The sequence below is a fragment of the Stenella coeruleoalba genome, assembly GCF_951394435.1.
Source record: "Stenella coeruleoalba genome assembly, chromosome: 15".
Lineage (NCBI taxonomy): Eukaryota > Metazoa > Chordata > Mammalia > Artiodactyla > Delphinidae > Stenella > Stenella coeruleoalba.
In genome coordinates this window covers 43,145,114-43,159,639 of record NC_137161.1, presented here as the reverse complement: position 1 = coordinate 43,159,639, position 14,526 = coordinate 43,145,114, and the positions used below count along the sequence as shown (strand labels likewise).

The 14,526-nt window shown below is 47.3% G+C and overlaps 1 protein-coding gene across 4 annotated transcripts in view; it reads right to left on the bottom strand.

Moving 5' to 3' along the window:
- Positions 1–14,249, bottom strand: part of NINL (ninein like) — a 107,518-nt gene extending 93,269 nt beyond the window's left edge. For all 4 annotated transcript variants that reach the window (XM_079946565.1, XM_079946567.1, XM_079946569.1 and 1 more), the window contains exon 1: positions 14,063–14,249. The gene's annotated coding sequence lies outside the window, so the exon portion shown is untranslated. The remainder of the gene's footprint in view (positions 1–14,062) is intronic.
- Between the last annotated feature and the right edge of the window lie 277 nt (positions 14,250–14,526).

Sequence of the window (14,526 nt, the reverse complement as noted above, 5' to 3'; positions counted from 1 at the left end):
CAGGGAATTCACTCATTTTTCTCATTGACTTAATAGATAACTGTTCAAAATAAAAATAGCAACAATGTGCTGGGTAATCATAGCTTATGGATACATGGAATGAATGACTGCAATGTTATGAGGAACGGGAAGGAGGACTCGGGAATACTCTGTTATGAGGTACCTGCACTATCTGTAAAGTGGTACAGAGTTATTTGAAAGGGTACATAGGGACTTTCCTGGTAGTCCAGTGGCTAAGACTCTGTGCTGCCAATGCAGGGGGCCCGGGTTCGATCTCTGGTCAGGGAACTAGATCCCATATGCTGCAACTAAGAATTCAAATGTCATAACTAAAGATCCCACAGGCTGCAACTAAAGATCCTGCATGCCGCAACCACATGCCACAAAGAAGAGCCCGCATGCGGCAATGACGATCCTGCATGCCCCAACTAAGACCCAACGCAGCCAAATAAATAAGTAAATAATTATTAAAAAAAAATTGGACATAGATTAGTTGCAAATGTATATTACAAACTCCAGGGCAACCATTAAAATTCTTTTTCAAAAGAAGAATTGATATGCTAAGAGAAGAGAGAAAATGAAATCATATAAAATGCTCAATTAAAGCCAGAGAAGACAGGAAAAAAGGGGAATATATTTTAAAAAGGAAACAAAGAATAGTGCAATGAATGGAAAACAGTTACAAATATAGTAGATATTAATCCAACTATATCAATAATCACTTTCAGTGTGAATGGTCTGAATACACCAATCAAAAGACAGAGCCTGGGGGCTTCCCTGGTGGCGCAGTGGTTAAGAATCTGCCTGCCAATGCAGGAGACACGGGCTGGAGCCTTGGTCTGGGAAGATCCCACATGCTGTGGAGCAAGTAAGCCTGTGTGCCACAACTACTGAGCCTGCGCTCTAGAGCCCGCGAGTCACAACTACTGAGGCTGCACGCCACAACTACTGAAGCCTGTGTTCCTGGAGCCCATGCTCCGCAACAAGAGAAGCCACCACAATGAGAACCCCGCATACTGCAACAAAGAGTAGCCCCTGTTCGCCACAACTAGAAAAAGCCTGCATGCAGCAACGAAGACCCAACGCAGCCAAAAATAAATAAATAAATTTTAAAAAGAAGACAGAGCCTGTTAGAGTGGACAAGACCCAACCATATGTAGTCTACAAGACCCAACCATATGTAGTCTACAAGAAACCCATTTTAAATATAAAGACACACATAGATTGAAAGTAAAGGGATAGGGACTTCCCTGGTAGCGAAGTGGTTAAGAATCCACCTGCCAATGCAGGGGACATGGGTTCGATCCCTGGTCCGGAAAGATCCCACATGCTGCGGTGCAACTAAGCCCATGCACCATAACTACTGAGCCCGTGTGCCACAACTACTGAAACCCAAGCACCGAGAGCCCATGCTCCACAACAAGAGAAGCCACCACAATGAGAAGACCACGCACCACCCCGAAGAGTGGACCCCGCTCTCCGCAACTATAGAAAGCCCGTGAGCAGCAACAAAGACCCAGCACAGCCAAAAATAAATTTAAAAAATAAATTTATTTTTAAAAAAAAGTAAAGGGATAGAGAAAGATTTACCATGCTAACACTAATCAAAAGAAAGCTGGAGTAGCTATGTGGATCTCAGACAAAGCAGACTCAGAAGAAGGAAAATTATCAGGGATAAAGAGGGACATTACAGGGGCTTCCCTGGTGGCGCAGTGGTTGTGAGTCCGCCTGCCGATGCAGGGAACGTGGGTTCGTGCCCCGGTCCGGGAAGATCCCACATGCCGCGGAGCGGCTGGGCCCATGAGCCATGGCCGCTGAGCCTGCGCATCCGGAGCCTGTGCTCCGCAACGTGAGAGACCACAACAGTGAGAGGCCCGCGTACCGCAAAAAAAAAAAAAAAAAAACCTAAAAACAAATATATATATATATATATATATATATATATATATATTTGATAGAGTAAGAATAGTGTTTGCAGCAAACTCTGTTGGAACAATGGAATATCCATATGCAGGAAAAAGAAACAACGAAAACCTCACACCTTATACAAAAATTAACTCAAAGTTTATAATTAATCTATACATAAAACATAATAGTACAACACTTTCAGAAGAAAACTTGGGAGGAAATCTTTATCACTTGGAGTTAGATGAGTTCTTAAAAAGGACACAAAAAGTAAAATCCATTTAAGACATCGATAAATTGGATTTCAGCAAAATTAAAACTTTTTGATGTTAAAGGTACTGCTCAGATAATGAAAAGGCAAGCCACAGACTGGGAGAAAATCTCTGCAAATTACATATTCAACAAAGGACTAGCATAAATAATATAAAAAGAACTATTAAGGGGAATTCCCGGGCAGTCCAGTGGTTAGAACTTGGCGCTTTCACTGCCAAGTTCGATCCCTGGTGAGGAACTAAGATCCTGCAAGCCGCACGGCAAGGTCAGAAAAAAAACCCCAAAAAAACCCCTATTAAAACTGAACATTTAGAATACAACCCTTAAGAAAAACTTGCAAGGCACTGGAATGGACACACTTCCAAAGGAGATACATGGATGGCAGATAAGCACATGAAAAGATGCTCAAGGGACTTCCCTGGCGGTCCAATGGTTAAGACTCCTTGCTTCCACTAGAGGGGGCATGGGTTCGATCCCTGGTCGGGGAACTAAGATCCCACATGTGGGGGATCTGCACCACAAGATGCAGCGGAAAAAATTTTTTAAAAAACAGAAAAGAAAAGATGCTCAACATCTTTCCCCAATAGGGAAATTCAAATTAAACTACCATGAGATACCACCACACACACCTATTAGAATGGCTAAAATTAAAATGTTTAAGAAATTCCAATACCCAGAGCTGGCAAGGACAGCAAATGAAACTCACACATTGGTGCTGAAAATGCAAAATGTGCAGCCACTCTGGGAAAGCAGTTTCTTATGAAATTAAACAAAGATTTACCATGGGACCCAGCAATCCCATACCTCAGTATTGACCCTAGGAAAATGAAATGTTTACAAATGCAAATGTTTACAATAGTTGCCTTCGTAACTGTCAAAAAGTGGAGACTATCCTAACGTCCTCCATCAGGTGAATGGATGGACCGGGTGTGGTAACCCTCACCTGAACGCTGCTCTTAGTGAAAGGACAAGCAGCCACACCGACGCTGAGAGAAACAGCCAGCTTAGAAAGGCCACGTGCTGTAAGATTTCATTTATGTGACATTTTGGAAAAGGCAAGACTATGCGGTCAGCAAACACGGGCAGGGTTAGGACTACCCAAGGGTAGCACGTGTTTTTGGTGATGCAACTGTTGTGGTCTCATAGTGGTGACAGTTACACAAATCTGCATATGTTAAAACTCTTGGAACTATACACACGCATGCACATATAAGTCAATTTTTGTGTAAGCAATTATTTTTTTAAAGGGAGAGAGAGGTCATTTTCCAGAAACTTCTGCCTTCAGCCCTGTAACATAAGAGCCCTGGAAGCAAGGGAACACCAAGGTCTGGTACCATCTTGGAATGGGAAAAACAGATAAAACACATATTGTGGGTTTTTTGTTTGTTTGTTTTGGCCACATGGCATGCAGGATCTTAGTTCCCCGACCACCAGGGATCGAACCCACACCCCCTGCAGCAGAAGTGCGGAGTCTTAACCACCGGACAGCCAGGGAAGTCCCTAAAACACATATTGAATTTCAATAAATTATCCTGCTGCAGGCTTACAAACGCTAAGCATGTATAGCTAGCTTGACCAAACAAAATCACTTCCGTTTTCCTCTGAGGGTCTGTTATTAACTTCCCAGCGGGTTTCAACCTCACTCCCGTTTGAGCAGCAAAGGTGTGGAATGTGAAGCTGCAATTCCCTCTCATCCCTCACCCAGTCTCAAACCCTGGGAACAGGACCAGCCCCAGTAAATGGAGGTGGTCAGGTCACCTTCTCCCTGGAGGCCACTGTGGAGGAGAGATGTGGGTACAGATGCATTCCGAGAGACAAACGAGTAACCTACATTTCTCTGCTTGAAGTGAGAGGCGAGGGCGCGCTGGAGCCAGCAGGAAGGCGGGCAGAGCAGAGACTTTCCCAAATGGGATGGACAACTCACACCCAAGGCTGTGAGCCCCATGACACTTATCATTAGAGAAATGTTATTAGTGGTCACAGAACCACCTAGAGCTTTATCAGCAAGCCAGCTGGAGCATTTGATTCTCTATCACAGCTAGAAATTCCAGAAGAGAATTAACATAAACACTAACTTTTTTTTCTTTTCCAAAATATTTGAGATCCAAACTTTGAGGTGAATGGATGTTACTGTGAAGGCTCCTTGTTCACGCATTAGTCAGAGAACAGACCAGAAGGTCAGCGCAAGGGGCACCTGCTGGCTTCAGGGTCCCACACCTGCAAGAACAATGCTGTCAAGATACCCAAGAACACAGGCTGAGTTCTGCATGATCTTGCTTTTCTTTATCAAAAATAAGCAAACCTTTAATAGGCACAATCTTGCTAATCACTAAAGAAACCAAATTAAAACAACACAAGCAAGAGGTTTCCACCACAGGGTGCATGTGAGCTGACTCCACCTGCCCGGCCCTGTGGGGTCAAGGGCTGACTCTCCCACACCCCTCGCAGAGAGGAGCTGTTGAGGATGTTCTGGTCAGAGGCCCCACTGCACACTCATCCCACCAGCCACATAAAGGAGCAGTGGCGGGGCTGGAGGAAAGAGGCGAGGGGTGTGCTTTCATGTCCAAAGAGAGAGAAAATAGGAAGCCTGAAATTTTTCATTGAATGCTATCTGAAAGTCCCTAACTGCTCAGAAAAAACAAGAAGCCTAACCAGAGGGAATAGCTCAGCACACCAGGTGAATGTTTTCAACAGCAGTGAAAATGGACAGACTTGCAAACTGCATGAACACACAAAGCTCATCTTTTACAAAACTACAGGGACTTCCCTGGAGGCCCAGTGGGTAACACTCCACGCTCCCAACGCAGGTGGCCTGGGTTAGATCCCTGGTCAGGGAACTAGATCCTGCATGCATACCGCAACTGAGTCCACATGCTGAAACTAAAGATCCCACATGCTGCAACTAAAGATCCCACAGGCCGCAACGAAGATCCTGTGTGCTGCGCAACTAAGACTGGGGCAGCCAAAATAGATTAAAAATAAAACACTACATAAATTAGCAGAAAAAAACAGAAGTCTAGCACACATTTCAACTCCACACAATACATTCATCCACACTGGAGGAAATGAGGACAGAACCTGCCGAGTAATGATAACGTCTTGGTGAATATATTCTTTTCCTTTAAGTTACCCGTGTTTATCAATTTTTGAAATGTTTGTATATTTTGTTCGCCATTCTGAGTAGTTTCTTTCTGTGGGATAATTGTTGCAATTTATTTTTATTTCAGTCAAGTGACCTTAAAGGTTGAGAGAGAAAAATTAAAAGGGCTCTAGGAGTTTTTCTCAATGCCCCACTCCCAGCTGTGCAAGCCCTGGAGTCTACTTTCTGTGGACAGTCAGAACCACTGGATATATGTCTCGACCTTTGACACCTCCATAGGATGCTTGCTTTTGCTAAATAATCTTGTGACAATATAAAACTAGTATTTCTTAAGCACTCATCCTGTAATGGGCACATTCCTAAACACTGAGGGATTTAGCTTTGTGAGGGAGGCACTATTATCAACTTTCTATTAAAAGCAAGGAAAATGAGGTGCAGAGAGGTTAGGTAATTTGCCCAAAGTCACAGAGCTAGTAAGTGAACACACACTGAGGTCTAACCACACAGTTAGAGCTACCAACCTTAACATACTACCTCATGCCTACTAATAACATGTAAACCCACAAAGCAGTTTTGAATAGTAAAAAAAAAAAAAAAAAGAAAAAGTTTTTCCATGAATAAGTGCAGGAATCTGAAACCCAGGATAGGAAAATGTCTCTTCTAGCTCTAAACCAAACTAGAAAGTCCTAATGTTATGCAAGAATTTTGTCTTAGGAAACCTAACTATAAGGAGAGAACATTAACTTGGATAGTCTCCCAAATTAAAAAGCAGTACTTCAACCAAACATTCCATGCCCCAGTCCATTTCTATTCATCTGTTAGGAAACTTTCTCTGTGCCAGAACCTTTCTTGTGTTGTGTTGATAATAAAGAAAACAAGAGAATAAAGTAACACGTCCCGCAAAATCAATTCAGAAAACCCTGCACACAAATTACCCCCTGCTCACCGTTATCCTACCTTTCTTATCTTAAATTCCAGCCATGAAGTTAGGAGCCTAAAGGCACATCACACAAAACTGTTGATCTTGTTTGTTCTCTACACATATTTAAAAGTCCACAGAATCCAGCAGTGGCCTGAATACCCTGGGTTTCTCCTTCTAAAGAATGAGCCTGCTGTGAAGGTCACTGTCAACACCAACAACTCAGTGGTCCCCAAAGCAGATTCAGAATCACCAAGAAGTAATCACCCAAAATGCAAATGAAACGTGGTAGCGGAGAAACTAGGCCACGGGGAAATCACAGTATTTTGCTACTGCAGTTGCTATGCCAAACAAAATAAAGGAAAATGTTACCATCCTGGGCTGATTCAAAGTTTCCCAAGTCAAATGGCGCTACAAAGACTCAGATAGAGCCATTCCCACATCTGACACACAGGGGTTCAAGAACTAGTGAGACAATGTGGTGCTACAGTAGTTCCAACCACACTCACAGTGGCCCTGGCGTGGAGATGAGCCCAGAAGCACCAGGCACGGCCAGTTTATAAAACGCACCTGCTCCTGATGGAGGCTGCCAGCATCCGGTGTACAACCAGCCCCACCCGACTCACCCATGAACTGCACACGGTACCGGAAAGAAACCTGGGAGGAATTGCTAGGAGTCAGTGAGCAGCAGGGTCGGCCATACACTTGCAGGAGCTCAGAGCAGGGTCTACCTAGGGCGAACTGGCCACTTGACTGATTGTAATTTAAAGTCTTCCTAAAATGCTCTCATATTTTAAGTCACAGAATTTCAGAGTTTTACGGTAACTTAACTTGCCTTGTACATTATCTTGACAGACTTGGGGAAAATATCCTCATTTGACAAATGGGGAAAATGAGGCACAGACGTTTGGAGCCCAAAGACACTTCAAGAAATAGGCAGTCTAGGACTTCCCTGGTGGCGCAGTGGTGAAGAATCCACCTGTCAATTCAGGGGACACGGGTTCGATCCCTGGTCCAGAAAGATCCCACATGCCATGGAGCAACTAAGCCCATGCGCCACAACTACTGGGCCTGTGCTCTAGAGCCCACGTGCCACAACTACTGAAGCCCGCGTGCCTAGAGCCCATGCTCTGCAACGAGAGAAGCCACAGCAATGAGAAGCCCGGGCACCGCAACGAAGAGTAGCCCCCGCTCAACGCAGCTAGAGAAAGTCCACACACAGGAAGACCCAACACAGCCAAAAAAGAAAAAAAAAAAAAAAAGCAGCCTCTGTTCCAGGTGAGACTGGAACACACACACCCCATCTCCATAAGCACTGACAGGTCCCTGTGCTCCTCCCATGGGGCCGTTCTGGAGCCAACTCTGGTTAAAAATCAGGTTTACACTCCCTGAGATAGGGAACCCAGAGGAAGAGCAGTTTGGGGTGGTGGAGGTGAAGACAGAAATCCAGCCTGGAATGTGTTGAGTTTGAAATATCTAGCAGGCACAGAGGTGGAAATGAGCAAATGTAGCCAGATATCTGGCCTGGAACAAAGACACGAGCTGAGAGACTGAAAAAACTTTACACATGAAGCTACTCGAAGCACTGTCTTCTTTTTCCCACTTCTCAGACAAAGCCAGAGAGAATATCATATTTCATCAAATCCACGATGCCACTGATTCTAAGACAAATCACTAAGAAAGAAAAACTGATGTCAAAACCTGACACAATGAATTCTAAGAAAGCATTGATTATAAGATGCACCCCAAATTCAGAGATGTTATAAGATGAAAAAAAATGCATCTTAGAAGAGATGAAATATGGGACTTCCCTGGTGGTGCAGTTTAAAACTTCGCCTTCCAACGCAGGGGGTGTGGGTTCATTCCCTGGTCGGGGAGCTAAGATCCTACATGCCTCACAGCCAAAAAAACAAAACATAAAACAGAAGCAGTACTGTAACAAATTCAATAAAGACTTAAAAAAAAAAAGAAAAGATGAAATACCACAAACTTTTATTGGTGGAAGGTATTTAGATTGCAGTGAATCCAGGGTGGACACTTGTCTTTGTAACTTTTTATTCTGATATCATTTCAAATGTACAGAGAAGTTGCAAAAACAGTACAAAGAATTCTTGAATACTCTTTACCCAGCTATCTTCACCAATTAATTGTTTTCACTTTGCCCCATTTATCATGTCCATGTGATCATTTTCTTTCCCACCCTCTCTCTCCTTCTCCCATTGAGTTTCAGACTTTGTGCCCTCTTATCCCTAAAGACTTCCATATGTATTTACAGACTCAAGGACATGGTCAGAGCATGAGGATCAAACTCGGGAAATGTGACATTGCTAACATACTACTGGCCAATCTACCTTTACCCTCACATTTTGTCCACTGTCCCAATAATGTCCTTTATAGTCACTGCCCCGCACAAATCCAGTCTATGGTGAAACACTGTATACAGGACTTCCTTGGCAGTCCAGTGGTTAAGACTCTGTGCTTCCAATTCAGGGGGTGTGGGTTCAATCCCTGATGGGGGAACAAAGATCCCACATGCCGCACGGTGCAGCCAAAAAAAAAAAAAGAAAAAAAAGCACTGTATACGGTTGTCAGATCCCTTTAGCACTTTTTCAATTGGAATAGTTCTTCAGTCTTTGTGTTTCTTCACCCTGAAACCATGAAAGTTTTGAAGAGTACAGAGGCCACTTCCTTTATAGAATGTGGCTCAAATGTAGTTTGTCTCAGGTCTCCGCACAGTGAGATTCAGGTTACGGCGGGAATACCCCAGGCAAGGTGGTGTCCTTCTCTGTACCTCTTTTTTTTTTTTTTTTTTTTTTGCGGTGCGCTGGCCTCTCACTGTTGTGGCCTCTCCTGTTGCGGAGCACAGGCTCCGGACACACAGGCTCAGTGGCCATGGCTCATGGGCCCAGCCGCTCCACGGCATGTGGGATCTTCCCGGACCGGGGCACGAACCTGTATGCCCTGCATCGGCAAGCGGACTCTCAACCACTGCGCCACCAGGGAAGCCCTCTCTGTACCTCTTATCAGGAGGTTAACTGGGACCTTAACGTTGATTGCTTAGTTAAGGGGCGTCCACAGCAGGGCAGTCAAAGTCTTATTTTATTTGTACAATTTGGAATAATGAAAATTCAAAAAGAATTTAAAATGTATCAAGAACTGCTTAATTTTAAAGCCACATTGCTGCATGAACTATCAGCTATTTTTTTAACTCCTTTGCTACAGTGCAGGGCCGTCTAAGTCTGAATTACACAGGACCCTGCAAACATCCTATTTGAAGAGGTTCTCTGAGGAGTGCTACCAGCAGCGAGAACAGGCCATTAATGTAGATTATGAGGTTTAGAAATTGGGCATTCATGTTTCTGGCCCAGTCAGGGGGCAAACTCGCCCTGTCATTTTCTTCGTCTAGATCCTCGGAGAGCGGTGACTTCACTGGAGCCGGACCACAGAATCGGTCACCTGGGCCCAGGGAGCTAACCAGTGGGGCTGCAGTCAGCACAGAGGAATCACCCCCCGGGACAGAAGGCACCGCCCTCCCTGTTATCACGGGGTCACACATTCCCCAGTGTGAGGGGAAGAGTCTCGTCTGTCCAAAGCTCGGTCGTCCCTCCCCAGCTGCACAACTGATGATTCTGCCTACTTTCGCCTGGTTTTGTCCACTTCCATGAAGGAAGCCGGAAGCCAGGAGGCCATGTGGACGGACAGTGCCAGCACCTCCCCCCTCGAACCACCTGAGTGCAGGGCAGGTGGACATACTCTAGATCCGGTGAGCTCTCCCTGGGGTGTGACAGCCTGCTTGTCAAACTCTCCACTGAGCAGACTGCCTTGTTGGTTTTGAAAGAATTTACAACCATTTACAAAATTCCTGTGCCCTGAAACTAAACTCCAAGTCTGTGAATGTTTCATTACATTACTTGATGTTGGCTCTTATGTTCATGCCGTCTTGTAACCCTGAGAGCGACCCCACGGCCCCGTGTGAACCGCGCTCCGACGGATCTGCCCTGGCAGGACCAGTCCACTGCCCTCCGCGGGGGGGCTGGCAGAGGCTCAGCCCGACCCCAGCATCAGACTCTTTTGTTGTTGTTAGTTGTCGTTGTTACTTCCGAGGGCACACACAGCCACGAGGCCCACAGGAGGCAAAGCCCAACTTATTAAGCCATCCACACTCTTGCCCACAGGCAGAATTTGGGTGGACGGTTCCTCTCTTGCCCTGCACTTCACGTGTCTAGATAGATCATGCAAGTCACAGGTTTGTATCAACACTGAAAACTCCTCATTTTCTTTCTAATGTAAAGAAATGATGCTGTCACTGAGGCGGTGAGGTACAGTCTTCGAGATGGGAATGACAGCACGCCCCAGCTCAGCCGACTGCTTGCTGTGAGCACCTCCCAAAGGAATTTACCCGAAGCACTGAGAACAGAGCCTGGCACACAGTGTGCTCGGCCAAAATTTAAACACAGATCGAGAGACGGGGCTCCACTTCCGACAGTAGCTTGGCCAGTGCACGAGCTCAGGTACTGGGGACATGCCACCTGTGTGGCGAGCCACACAAGCCCTCCGGTGACCAGGCACCCAAAGCCTGTCCCCCGCAGTCCCCACACACCCCGCTCCCAGGGAGTAGCGGCAGGGAAGTGGGGGGACCTGACGCAGATTGGGGAGGGGGTCCTCTCCCAGCCAGTGACCGGTTCAAATGGCCCGGAGGCCAACAGGCGTTTTACTCCTCATTCTTTTTATTTTATTTTATTTTTATTTATTTACGCTGCGCCGGGTTTTAGTTGTGGCATACGGGATCTTCATTGCGGCATGTGGACTCTTAGTTGCAGCATACATGCAGGATCTAGTTCCCCGACCAGGGATCGAACCCGGGTCCCCTGCATTGGAAGCGCAGAGTCTTACCCATTGGACCACCAGGGAAGTCCCCACTCCTCATTCTTAAAGCGAGCCATGAAAGCCAAACTCCCTCTCCCTCCTGATGTGAGGGAGACAGCCACCACCAACATGACACTGTGATGAAGAGGGGCAACCTGGCCCCAGAGGCTGCTTCAGCCACTGGAACAACCCATCCTGAAGCCTGTACTTTCCTCTTGGGACCTCTATTTGTTTAAGCCAAGACTGAGTCAGGCTGTCTATCACAGGCAGCTAAAAACATAACTGATGTATACCTACAAATGTAACATTCTTCACTGGAAACTTAAAAACCTAGAGATTGTGAAGACTGATTTCCCTTCAGATCTTTAACAATCACAGTAAATGATGACCATTTTGAGAAACTCCAACATACCAAAATCTTAACTTATTAAGCAAAGCAGATCCCCAAACAAGGTAACTGGGTTATAAGAGCATGTGTCACATCACAAGGATTTGCCAGTTTCCTCTCATGAAATACAAAATAACTGTCAACACACAAAAGCTGGTATGTGCCAGCACCTTCAGGGCTTTGGTTCATTTGAGACTATGCACCAGTCTTGAGAAATGAAAAGGCATCATCCCTTGAAGTCTAAGGAAGGACAATCCAGGGTCGAGAGAGAGAAAAGTGCACCCACCAGCAGCAGATGCAAACTCCAACTTCCATCAAGAGGTTAAAAACACAGAATGCTCCAAAGGACTCCTTTGTCCCACGGTTCACAAACCAAAAGATGGCGACAGTCAGGATCCTTTGGTAGAGAGGTTTCGCCAGGGGCTCAAGGTTACCTCAAGGATGGGGAAAGGAAAGCCTTCTGCTGTCACCTCCCTCCAAATAGCTCCAGGTAGGGTCTGACCCAAAGTTTTGGCCTCCTGCTTGTGATTAACCAAACTGCTGGCCTTGAGCCTGAATTCCTAATTCGTACTTGAAGCCAAGGACTAAGCTAAGCCCAAATCTAAAGTCCAGTTACAGCCACTGCCACTCAACTTTTTAGGGAATGACCACGGAATCGGAGAGCAAAGTGGCCACAGCACTGGAAACACCCTTCCAGGCCGGAAGGCACTACTCCTTCCAGTCAGGAGCCACACCACAGCCCTGACTCCCCCTCTGAAACGTCCACTTCAAGGCCACGCCAGACACTGTTTCTTCTAGATCTGTCTTGAGTCAGGGAAGGAGAGAGATGTTTAGCAACCGCCTGTTTGTGGCAAGATCCAAAGCTAAGCGTCCAAGGTGAAAAGAATGTCGTCAGAGGGCTCTCTCACATGCCCCAAGTCCCAAACGCCATGTGTGTCATCTTCCAAAAAAACACGAAACGAACTATCCAGTAACCAGCACCTAAAGCTACTCATAATAAAGGGGCAGGATCTGAACACCCTGAATACTTACAGTTAGAACTTTGCAACTCTTTTGTTACTCTATTTCCCACCACCAGATGTTCACAAGGGCTAAGGACACAAAACCCAAGACGCACTAATGTTAAGGGATTCACAGCATGGCATCAGCAACGGCACAGCTCGCCCACCTCCGAGCAGCCCTGCAAACCGCAATGTCTGGGGTAAACATGAGCTAGAGAAAAACAGCTTTCCATCAAAGTTTATATAAACTCCTCAGTTGAAGGGAACCTCCCTGGCGGTCCAGTGGTTAGGACTCTGCGCTTCCATTGCAGGGGGCACATGTTCGATCCCTGGTCAGGGAACTAAGATCCCGACAAGCCCCGCGGCATGGCCAAAATAAAAAATAAAAACATAAACTCCTCAATTGAAAAAATGTTAAAACCCTAACTTTTCCATAAAATGTTCTCTTTCTAATTTGATGATGAACGTTATCTGAAGTTCAGGTTCTTTGGAGATGGCTTGTTATTTTACCATTTGTTATTTTACCATTCTGCAAAAACGATTATCCTCTATTTTTTATTGAACCTGAGCTGTATATTTGTTATTTGCCATATAGACCAGTTCAATCTGTAATAGCTTAAACCACTATGGATGATGTGTAAATCAAACAGAAAAGGGACAGCGCGGTGGTAGCCGCTTCCCTAACCGCCTTAGCTTTTTTTAATATACACTTACTCCTGCACTCGGTTCATAAAACTGAGAGGCTGCTGACTTAGCCTTCTGTTTAACCGACCAGTTTTAACTATCTTTTTTTTTTTTTTTTAATTTTCTGGTTTTAAAAGTATCCTAAGTCCGATGTGGAAAACCTGGAAATCACAGCAGCTGCCTCTAAGGAGCAGATCACCGTCACTCAAGAGTCGCTCCGTCTTATCGACGGTGTTGGCGGTGGGAGCGCGAGCGTCACTCGACCCTCCCGGCGCTCCAGCTCCACAGTTCTTGCCCCGACCCCTCCCTGTTCCACAGCGTGGCCTAAGTCTCCAGTTGCAGAAGGGAACCCCGCGACCTTCTTCACTTCCATCCTGTGCAAATACACGGAGCTCCCTACGCGGAGCTCCCAGTAATCAGCACGATTTATGGGTTCTGCGACTAAGCGCACTGGCGGGAGGAAAGCTGCGCTTCTGCAAACAACTCACGACAGACAAAACTCGCAGCAGACTTTTCCGCCCCAGAGCGTGAGTCCCTATTTCTAACAATTTTTCCATGTGCAAACTCCTGATACACCAAAACAAGCAGGTAGGTCCTACAGCTTCGGCATAGTGGGGGGATGTTATTCAGAGCTCACCCCGTGCAGCAACTGGACGCCAGCAGCCGCCCAGAGGACGGGCCCGGCAGCCCCGCGACCCCAGCCGATCGCCCGCCGGCCACCTGAGCCAAGGTCCCGGAGCGCCAAACTAGACGCGGCCCGCCGGAGGGCCTGGCTCTACCTGACCCGCCCCACGCTCCAGGGTCTCAGGAGAAGCGGGGCCCCCAGGCCCGGAGGCGGAGCGAGGCGCGGGCCCCTGGCACTTGGTCCCTACCAACCCACCCTTGTGCGCCCCCTGATGCACTATCACGCCCCGCGGCCGGCTCACCTGGGCGTGGGGGCGTCTCCGGTTCCGCCTGCGCGCGTACAGGCCAAGGGGGCGGGCGGGCGCTCTTCTTCCACCAGCGTCCTGCAGCCGCTCTTTGTGTCTGGAGGGCCCCGCGCCGCGCTCCTCCCGGCCTTCAGGCGCCGAGGCTGCTGCAGGCGCGGGACGCGGAGCGCCGAGCCCGGGGCGGGGCCGAGGGGCGGGGCCAGAGGAGGCGGGACCTGAACCAGGCGCGGGGCGGGGCCGAAGAGGAGAGGCGGTAGAGTGGGCGGGGCAAAGACGACGTGGGTGCCCTCCGTTGCAGGGACAAAACCGGGGGCTAGGCAGGAGGGGCTGGGGCCAACAGAGGAGGGGCCATCTTAAGGGCGTCGGAGGGGCGTGGTCTGTGCTGAGTGGGTGGGGCCTGGTGGGCCGGTCCGGAGTGGTGGGGCCTCTTCGGAAGTGTGATGGGTAGGGATGCGAACGCG